Here is a 9,353-nt window from a genome sequence, read left to right as displayed (position 1 = left end):
AGGTTTGAAAATTTACCCTTTATGACTGACAACACCATTCCCCAAGACTGCTTTTACTTCCTTACGTTATCTCAGATTCTCCAAATTCAGTACAAATTCCTTGGGCCTAAAACCACTGCAGCTCCCAGAGTTGACATTTATCCTCAATCCATCCCATTGGATGAAGAAAGCTGCATCTAATGGACTTCTCTTTGTACCCATCCTTTGCATTTACTGTCCTGGGTTTGGAAGCCTATCCTCTTAGTGAGTTTTCTCTGTGCTCTGTAAGCATGTTGATTCTCATACATCCCCACTCCAGAAGGATTCCCTGGGATACACCACAATCAAGCTCTTCTATTACCTAGAGCTGGAACAATTATAGAAAAATGTACTACTTGAAAAAAAAGGAAAACCATGTCTTAATTTTAACAAAGCAAAACCACCATTCTGAACCTATGTCTGCAAACATGTGCACCTAGATTCACATATGTGGGCACCTATACTTACAAGAAATCCCAATGACATTGTTAAGGTTCATGCTGTAACTACAGACAAGAATAACTTAGAGCAATTCCCAGTTGCTCTCAAAAATTAATTAGACCAATATTCTATGCAGTAAATATCTTTGCATAAAATGACATTTAAACTATGCATGAGGCTTAGAAAAGCAAACTAACCAATTATCTGCTGAAAATTCCATTAGCAGAAAGCAAATAAGATGTTCTAAAATTAATGAATCCATCAAGCGAGGTGAAACCTTTCAAAAATGTATCACGTCAGAGAGCAATTAATTGGATCGTTTCAGAATTTAAGTCTTTGCTGCTGAGTACCTGAATATTTTAATTCAAGTGAAATAGTGTGGAGTCTAGTACTGACAAGGAAGAATTCAGAGGTAGAATTCAGTTTTTATCCTGACTTGGTCACAAATGAGCAGTGTGACATAGACTAAGTTGGGCTCCCTCCCTGTTCCTGAATTTCCTCATTGTAATGTGGAGTTAATTAACCGATGTCCTGTCTAATGTACAGGGTAATTTTGAGGATAAAAGAAAATAATGGACAGTATTGCAAATTTCAACAACTGCCTAAATCAGAGGGAAGTTGGAACTTACAGCATCTGGATGACTTATTACAGGGAAACAGGAACAGTAGCAGTCCTTTTCTAGAATAAAGGAATTGATGGTACTGTATTTGAGTAAGTAAAGAGAATCTGATAACTCCACTGAACACATTCTTTTTCTTAGTGTCCATTAGGTTAATGTAGCTTAGCAAAGAACCACACATCGTCCTTAGTCACAGATTTTCCCTAGTGTTTTCAACCCCCTCCCTGTATATCAGAAATCAGATTTTCTGGGCTTAGGTCTTCTAAATGTCAAGTTCATTCCAATGGTAAGTTAAATATCTTAGAAAAAATATTTCCTCTTTCATGGTGCAGAAGTGAGTAGCCTTGCAGCAAAAGCCAATACTCTATTTTTTTTTTTTTTTAGAAGAAAAAAGAATCTCTTCTCTCCACAAAAGTGGGTAACAGAGATTAAGACCATAGCTTTGGCTTTGGGGGTTTTAATCCTCATTTGGTTACTTTTGAGGAACCATGACCCAATTATTCAACCTTTCCAAAGTTTCATTTTCTTTTGTGAAAAATGAGGGTAAGCATAGCTGTCTCATAATGATGATCTGGGTATTAAATCGATCATTTATGTAGAGCTCTTGACACAGGGCCAGGCACAAAATTAGTGCTGATTAAATAGTAGTTAGAATCAGATGAGCTTCTGCAAAAATTAGTTTGGCAATTTTCTGATAACACTAAATTTATGAGTAAAGTGCTTTCCTAAGTTAGTAACTTCTGAATACCTTTAAAAAATAAATATCATTTCATTACATTTAAGGATATAGAGAAAATACAAAGACTGGAAAAGCATTGTTAGCTTGATGTCCTCAAGAGAACATTGCTGAAGGCTAAAGAATAAATCAACTAACTGGTAAGCTACAGAAATGATTCAATGGAGTCACTTCTCCATAACCTGTATCTGCAGACCATATGTATGTATTTATGTCATTCCACTGAAAATTATTGAACATCTATTATGGTACTACCAGGCACTGAAGATAACATTATGATTAGCTGCCATTTATTATGTGATTATATGTATTAGGCACCATGCTTAAGGATAGCCATACATTATTTTAATTCCCACTGTAACCCCAAGAGATGGGGCTGTCTGATTTGAGAGCTGAACTCTTAATCACTATGCCTAAGTGAATGTCCCTTCCATTAGCCCACTGTCTGGGCTGGCATGGGGGCAAATGTGCATAGAGATAGGTATCTGGATGCCCAGGGGAACATTATGAGGTAGGAAAGAGAGCACCACAATCTTAAAGCATTTATATTATCCCAGATAAAATCCAGCCTAGAAATCCTATTGGAAATCTCAATCCCATGTCTCCCCCAGCGCCACACACCCAGGTTCCCTACTTTGGTGGAGTCACCTAATTCCAAGTACTGTCTGAGGGCTGGAGCTGCCTCTTCTCACCACATAATGAAAGTACTGTCCTCCTGAATTTGTGTTAGGAGTCTTCTGCTCCTGGATGAAACACATTGCCTTCCCTTGACACTCCTCAGTTGTCTGGGATCAATCCCAGATTTGAGTCACGCCATTCTTTTTCTACCTACAACTTAGTTTGGGGTGCCTGGTTATTTTACCTTACTTACTTCATCTCTATCTAATGCTCAGGCTGGTGTCACCATTTTGCTTCTGACCTATCTCTTGGCCCTCCCTTCAATTACAGTGCAATCTTACTCACGTCTCCATTCTCCCCTAAGCAGCTAAGGTAGATCTATGAAACACAGAAAGAAGAGGAAGGAGGAAGTATGAAAAAGGAGAGCCTTGGATGTTATGCACTGTGCTTAGAGTAGAATTTTCTGTAAAATGCCTTTCCTCCCTATTCTTCCCACTTCACGCCATGAAATGTGAGGCTAAGGAGCAAAACTTTCCTTTAGTCTGAGTTCTTAACTCCAGCTAATCCACAAGATCAGATATCTTGAGGGATTTCAGATTATCTGAACTGTTTTCTTCCTGCTCTTAATCCTTCTATTTTCTTTTCCTTTAGTAAACTAATCTCTAAAATTGACCTTCAGAGCACTTTCTTCCATAGAACTTATTTATGCATTGAGCTGTAGTCCATATTGTTCTTGATTTAGCCCAAATCCCAGTGTCTTGATGTATATAATCAGTCTCCTTACTGGACTCAAATTAACTCCTAGAACAAGGAGGGATTAGAAACAGACAGCACCTATCAAGCTCTACTAATTTTTGAAATACTTTCTGAAAGAATGTGTCATTTTAGTAATCAGAGTCTTCCCTGGTAATTTTTTATATATATGTCAGTTGCCATGTTAAGTTCTTTAGGCAAAGTTCTTTAGCTTTCTTCTAAAACTACAAGGTGGTTGAGCTCACAGAATTTAACAAATTATTACACCTTGAATAAAATTATTTAGTTGAAAATACTATGTGGCAATTATTTAAGTATATTCTATTTATACAAATATGCAAGGAGAGCCCAGAAGATGCGCATTTGGAAATAAGTTGTTTGTAACAGTCAATACTAAATAATAGAGTGAAAATGATCTGCAATGGCTCCATTTCCAGACTGGTTTCATGATAGTGTAATTTTCCCAAAGCTTGCTCAAAAATTATTCCTCTGGTGCAATAAGCTAAGAAGATGGCCATCCTAAAGAGTAACTAAGGTTTTAATATGAGAACAATAAATATTTTTCAGTGGGTCTCTTGACCCACATTCATGGTATTTACAGCATTCCAGCCAACAAAAGGAGAATTATAGAATGTACCTCAGAGTCCGCTTCATCCAAAATCCTCATTGGAAAATTGAGTAACACAGATCCAAGAAGGGGAGGATTAAATTACTTCCTCAAATTAACATATTAAATGAAAGAAATAAAATTAAAATCCAAGTCTTCTAAACCTGTAAGGCATTATGAAATTAAATGCAGCTGCTATAATTATCAAAATCATTATGAATAAATCTATTAATCTATACAATAAACATCACTGAGTGCTTAAAGTTCTAGATGCTGGGAATACAAACACATGCTTGACCGATAGAGTATGGTGTACATGGCATAATGTCATTTCTCAACCTATTCTAAGACAACTGGTCACTTCTTCTTTGCCCTTTAAGAGCCCTGATCAACTATGAAAGTCCTGCTATCCTGACACCTTCATGCTATAAGAAGTCCAAGCCACATAGAAAGGCCCTGTGTTGACACACTAATTAACAGACCCAACTGAGCTCTCAGCCAATAATAGTCAGAGTCAAGTACACTCCTGTGTATGGTCATCTTTGAGGTTCAGTCCTCCATTTGATCCTTCATATGACTCCAGCTCCAGCCATTATCTACATGAGAGCTCCCCAGGAAGAGCCATATAAGTATGCCTAGTTAACTCTCAAAACCATGAGAAATAATAATAAATTGTTTATTTAAGCCACTAAATAGGGATAGTTTGCTGTGCATAAATAGCTAATCACAAAAATATATAATGAAGAAACTTTTGAAAGATTTTAAACAGGAGAGGAATGATAAATTCAGTTTATAACTGAACATTTTGAATAGGTAGGGCCGTAAGCATCAGATTCTGTAACTAGCAGGAGATAAACATCCTGTCTCCTACTCTCACACACATCCAAGTTTATTTGAAGTTTGAGGGATGCTGGATGGAATTGAGTGAAATTTCTTCTCCCATGTAAAAATGGTATATATTACATACATTCAGAAGGATCTCCTAGAGGAGGAAAAAAAGAAATAAAGGACCAGCCCTCTTACATAGGACTTCTGACTTCTGACTGATAAAGTATCAGGTTCCAATTCTGGTAACAAGCTATTATGATAAGACCTAATGATCCCTGCCTCCTGGTATTTACATGCTCATATAAGTCCATACCATATTGGACTGAACTGACACGTGTAACTAATAAGATATTACAGAAATGACCACGTGCAACATCTAAAGCTATGTTTTAAATGACATTGCAGCTCTTGCCTTGCTTTCTCTTGGATCACTTGTGCTGGAGGAAGCTAATCACCACATTGTAAAAACACTCCAGAAGTCTTATGGAAAGGTCCACGTGCTGAGGAACTGAAGCCTTCTACCAACAGCCAGCACAAATTTAGCATGTTAATGAGTCATCTTGGAAGTGGATGTTCCATCTCCAGTCAAGCCTTCAGATGACTATAACCTGACAACTATCTTGATGAAACCTTTGTCTGAAGTTCAACAATTGTTTTAGATTGATTTCTGTGGGCTAACTCTAGTAATTTAAAGACAATTTAAAATTATTTCTGGTTTTCTTACATTACTTAATTCAATTTTCTTTAACTTTTAATACCATATTTTATATAGAGAGGACAATAAAAGTATTATGTATATGATTAAAAGAACATTTTTTAAAATTCAAGTAACCACCACCATACTTAACAAGTATATAACTGCTAATATAGTTGAAGCTTCCTGTGTCCTCATTCCAACAATTTCCTTCTCCCTTCATTCAGAGGTAACAATTCAGAATTTTGAGTTTATAATTCCCCTCCTCTTAATATAATTTATTATGTATAAGTATGCCTAAATGATATAGAAGCCTTTTCAAATTTTGTTTTTGACCTTTTAAACAATGAAATTACACAGTTTATAATCTTCTGTATTTTGATAAATTTTCCTCAACATTATGTCTTTGAGGTTAAGCCATAACAATGCTTGTAACTGTGGTTCACTCAGTTTCACTCAGATACATTGCTTGTTTAAACCACAAAATGTTTATCCAGTTTCCTGTTAATGGACATTTGGTTTGTTTTTGGCTTTTTTGCCATTATAAATAGTGATGCTATTAACATCCTGTGTATACATACTACTTGGCATTTATATGCAAACTGTATATTCCTAGGAGTGGAATGATTGAGTATGAGGCTGTAAGAAAATGCCAGTTTTCCCAAAGGGCTCTATCAATTTACACTACTGCCAGCAGCAATATGGACAACTCATTGCTCCAAATCCTCACCAAAATTTTGGAAAGTCAAAATTTCTTTTTTGTCATTCTGATAGGTGTGAAATTATATTTCATTTTGATTTTAATTTTATTGATTGCTAATAAGGTTGACATATTGTCATATATGTATTTATCACTGTGCTTCTTCTTTTTTTTTTTTTTTTTTTTTTTTGTGGTACGCGGGCCTCTCATTGTTGTGGCTTCTCCCATTGCATAGCACAGGCTCCGGACGTGCAGGCACAGCAGCCATGGCTCACAGGCCTAGCCGCTCCGCGGCATGTGGGATCTTCCCGGTCCGGGGCATGAACCCACGTCCCCTGAATCGGCAGGCGGACTCTCAACCACTGCACCACCAGGAAAGCCCTGTGCTTCTTCTTTACTGAAATGCATGCTCATGCTTTTTCACTCTTCTTTTCTAATGAATGTATTGTTCAATTTCTTGTTGAATTTACTGTTATAAACATATTCTAGAAATCAATTCTTTGTCAGATATATATGTACATAAAGTATTTTCTCTCATTTTTCCCTTCACATTTACTTTGTTATTTTATTTTTATGTTTGTTTTAAAGTGGTCATATTTAGTAATATTTTTACTAAAATATTCTTACCTTCATTTATTACATACATTGGTAAACTTCTTTGGCTTAGTATTTTGTTCAGGAATTTTGCAGCTATATTCTTGAGTCAGACTGGTCTTAAATTTTTTTCTCAACAATTGTTGAACCTCAGTTTTTCTTTTTTCCAGAAATTTTCCCCAATATTTTATGAAAAAAATAATCAAAGAAACCCAAAATGAATAGTATGATGATCCTCTAGGTATCTATCACCAAACAATGACAATTATCCCACATGACCTTTCATTTCATCTATATTCCTTTTCTTACCCTTACTACACTGGATTACTTTGAAGCAAATCCTGAACAACACATTTCAACTGTAAGTATTCTATCATCTATCTGTAAATGACAATATCACTTTAAATATAAGTACAATATTGTAATTGCACCAAAAAATAATAGAACCCCTTAATATTTTCAAATGTTCACACCTAGTCAAGTGTCTCAAAATTATTTTCTCATCTGATTTGTTCAAATCATGATCTAAACATGAGACATACCTTGTATTTGATTAATACATCTCTCAAATGTTAAGAATTTCATATTGCTTTACTTCCTTAAATTCATTTGCTAAGGAAATGGAGTCATTTATCCTGTAGAGTTTACCCCACCTTCTAGACTTTGCTGATTGTATCCCTGTTTTGTAACAAAAAATTTGTCTCTATCCCCAATATATCCTGGAAATTGGTATCTCGTTGTTAATCAGAGGTTATCAAACCATTTTGACCTCAGGACACTTTACACTCTTAAAAAGTATTGAGGACACCAAAGAATTTTTATTCATGAGAATTGTTGATATTTATAATAAATATTGATATTTATAATACTATATGTTAAACAAGGATTTTAAAATATTTAGTTATTATCTCATTTTGATCATTTTTTTAATGTCAGCAAAATGCCCATATGTGATTAACAAGTTTATCTCTCAGTCCATCTTTCAAGAAAGAATTTTCTTCCATGAAAATGGTGGATTACAAAGGCTTTTTTCCCAAGACAACCATTATACTTTAGTACACAGGCTTTCCACTTAGTCATACAGAATTTTGAAGAAATGTATTCAAGTGTTAAAATTGGGAGTTTGGGATTGACATGTGCACACTGCTATATTTAAAATTGATAACCAGGCTTCCCTGGTGGTGCAGTGGTTAAGAATCTGCCTGCCAAGGCAGCAGACACAGGTTTGAGCCCTGGTCTGGGAAGACCCCACATGCTACAGAGCAACTAAGCCCGTGCACCACAACTACTGAGCCTATGCTCTAGAGCCTGTGAACCACAACTACTGAGCCCATGTGCCACAACTACTGAAGCCTGCACACCTATAGCCCATGCTCTGCAACAAGAGAAGCCACCACAATGAGAAGCCTGCACACCTCAGCGAAGAGTAGTCCCTGCTTGCCTCAACTAGAGAAAGCCTGCACGCAGCAACAAAGACCCAACACAGCCAAAAATAAATAAATAAAATAAATAAAAATGTATTAAATAAATAAATAAAATAAAATAAAATTGATAACCAACAAGGACCTACTGTATGGCACAGGGAACTCTGCTCAATATTCTGCAATAACCTAAATGTGTAAAGAATTTGAAAAAAAATAGATACATGTGTATATATAAATGAATCACTTTGCTGTACACCTGAAACTAACACAACATTGTTACTCAACTATATTCCAATACAAAATAAAAATTAAAAATATATTTACTAAAATGAGTTATCTTTACTGCTTCATCAGTGTCATTTTTTTTTTTTTTTTGGAGGTACCATGCAACATGCGGGATCTTAGTTCCCTGACCAGAGATTGAACCCATGACCCCTGGAGCAGAAGCGTGTAGTCTTAACCACTGGACGGCCAGGGAAGTCCCGAAGGACATTTTAGAGTCAATGTATTTGTTTGCTTCTTGCAAGTGCGTGGGAGTGAAGAACACAGGTTGACACCCCTACCTTGGTGAATGCTGAGGACCCCGAAATTTACCCACAGTTGCCTGTGCCCCATCAGTGCAAATGTCAATACAGTGAAGAAGGCAAATGATATTTTAGTAAAGTTATGAAAATTGAAATATTACAGTCCCCTTGAAATGGTCTTGAAGACCCCCAGGGATCTGCACATCATGGTCTGAGAATGCCACTCTGAGGTATCAAATTTCCGGCTCGGAATTGAAGTGAACTGAGGAATTATTTCTCAGTCTTCTCACACAGAGTTGGCCAGAAGGAAAATCTACCTGATCCTGGTTTGTCTATTGCCTTAGAACACTCCATGCTTCCTTTACACCTTGTTCCAATAAGGAGAAAGCAATGCTGAAACATTGCTCTTTCCCATTGCTTCAATTCTTTTGTTTCCCTCAACTCATATCTTGCCCTCAGCAATATTTTCCAATGTTATACTCGCCCAACTTTTACTTATTACTCGTTGGGTTTTCTTTAATCTTAAAAGACAGGGATTGATGAAACTCATATATATGCCAGCAAGAGTCAGTTCTTGACAGATTTTCCAAAAATACACTTCTAGTACTTCTTTAACTATCCAATGTCACATATTTTCTAAACTATGAAACAGAATTCGAGCCACCAGGCTGTCTTCATTTCTATAAGTTTTTCACACCAGTTACCTGGACAAGGATGGCAAAAGCGTAAACTTCACCTGTTCCTGAGAAAGTATTGGTCTGCTCAAGAAAAAGGAGTAACAGCTGTGGCAATTCCC

This window comes from Stenella coeruleoalba (assembly GCF_951394435.1).
Source record: "Stenella coeruleoalba genome assembly, chromosome: 13".
Lineage (NCBI taxonomy): Eukaryota > Metazoa > Chordata > Mammalia > Artiodactyla > Delphinidae > Stenella > Stenella coeruleoalba.
The sequence above is the reverse complement of the archived record's forward strand: the minus strand, read 5'-3'. Positions refer to the sequence as shown.